At 52.0% G+C, this 1,638-nt stretch overlaps 3 annotated features.

Moving 5' to 3' along the window:
• Positions 1-1,638: a sequence feature (areas not merged during assembly with more than two copies in the genome that could not be assigned to a particular haplotype).
• Positions 134-211: a sequence feature (T-rich).
• Positions 987-1,007: a sequence feature (AT_rich).

The raw sequence follows: 1,638 nt of genomic DNA on the forward strand, positions 1-1,638 counted from the left end.
CTGCCGCTGCTCCTTCTGTTGAGACTGTGGGGGTTTGCGGCTCTGTGAGGAGTGGCTGGCTGCCGCGTGGAACACTTGCGACCTCCCGAGCACAGAAGTACTTCTCCCATGGGAATAAATTTTCCTCATAAAATTTTTTTTTTGCTTATTTTAAATTTATTTTCCTGTTTTCTACTTTCTTGTTTTTTTCTGTTCGTTTCCTTTTTTTTTTCATCCCCATCCATTCATTTTTTTGCTTTTGGGGCAATCACTATGGACGTTTCTCCTTTATTTTCTACTCTTCCCTCTTTTAATTGTTTCTTCTGCACTCTTCCTGTGAGGGGTGCCGTGTGTTTCCGCCCAACTGCTCCACTCGCACACCACCGACACGCTCATGACGACGGCCCTGTGCGCCTCGCCTGCTGCACGCATGAGGAGGGGCCGCGACGAACGGCGCGCTGAGGGAGCCGTGACGTGTGGGCGTGCGACGAGGGCCTGTGGGGCGGAGCACACATTTCTTCCCTCTTGTTTTGTTTTCTTTGCGGCCAGGGCGGGCAGACACCCGCAGCGCCACACACCCTGCCGCCGTGTTTTTCTTTATTTTTGCTTTTGTGTGAATTTCTTGCGCCGGCAGAGCCTTCGGGGTCTGTCTTGTGAGCATTTATTTTCCCCTCCTGATGTTTTTTTCTTTTGCTGCGCTCACTCTCCCGATGGAGTGACGCGACTGCCGTCGTGTCTGCGTGCTTCTCTCAGTCCCCACACACACGAGTGACTGTGCTCTGCGGGCCGCACTCACGCGCCGATGGGAGGACTGAGGGGAGCAGCAACACGCCGATGACCCCATGAAATATAAACGATGTGCGGACACACGGAGGTCGGACGGTTGAACGACATTTAAATATCTTTTAATTTTATTTTCGGACAAAATGTACGCGGACGGTTTGGTGTGGCCACACAGCAGCCGGCTGTCTTTTGTTAATTTGTGTGGAGCAGTAATGGACGACTTCTTTTTTATTTATAATTATTTTGTGTGATGGGGTTTACATAAGACGAAGGGGAACGTTCTTTTTTTGTTTTGAATAAATCTTGTGTGAATTGCCGCAGCCCAGGCAGCGGCAATTCATGAGTTTGAGCGGTCTTCTAGTTGTTTCTGCCATGCGTCTCCGCTGTACATTTTTGTGTGTCTCTCCGCATGCTCTGTTCCCTTTTTTCCACGTCTTTGTTTTGTGTTTCTGCAGGCACACACAACCACACACACAAGATGCACATTGCAGCGGATTTGGATGCTTCTTTTGTAGTGCATGCTGGCAGTTGCGCGTGGCGGCTATTGTCTTCTTCCGTGGCCATGAGGAGGAGGGAGGTGGAAGGAGTGCGCAGCCCGACTCTCTTTTCCTGCGGGTGTGATGCACTGCGTGTGGCTGCGTTGAGTTGGGCTCCAAATCCCATTGAGGGCGGGATGGCTGTAGGTTTTTGTGCCGCGTCATGGATGGATGAGGGTTCGCTTGCTCCGTGTGAATGTGTGGTGGGTGCTCGCTCCGTGTGCGTGACGGCTGCTGGGATTCCTGGAGATGTATCTGGTGATGCGGATGCGGTGGTTGTGCCGGTGGATGTGTCGTGTGCTCCGAGTGACGGCAGCCTGAGCTATCGCGTGTGTGTGTG

The sequence above is a fragment of the Trypanosoma cruzi genome, genomic scaffold, assembly GCF_000209065.1.
Source record: "Trypanosoma cruzi strain CL Brener 1047053517085 genomic scaffold, whole genome shotgun sequence".
NCBI lineage: Eukaryota > Euglenozoa > Kinetoplastea > Trypanosomatida > Trypanosomatidae > Trypanosoma > Trypanosoma cruzi.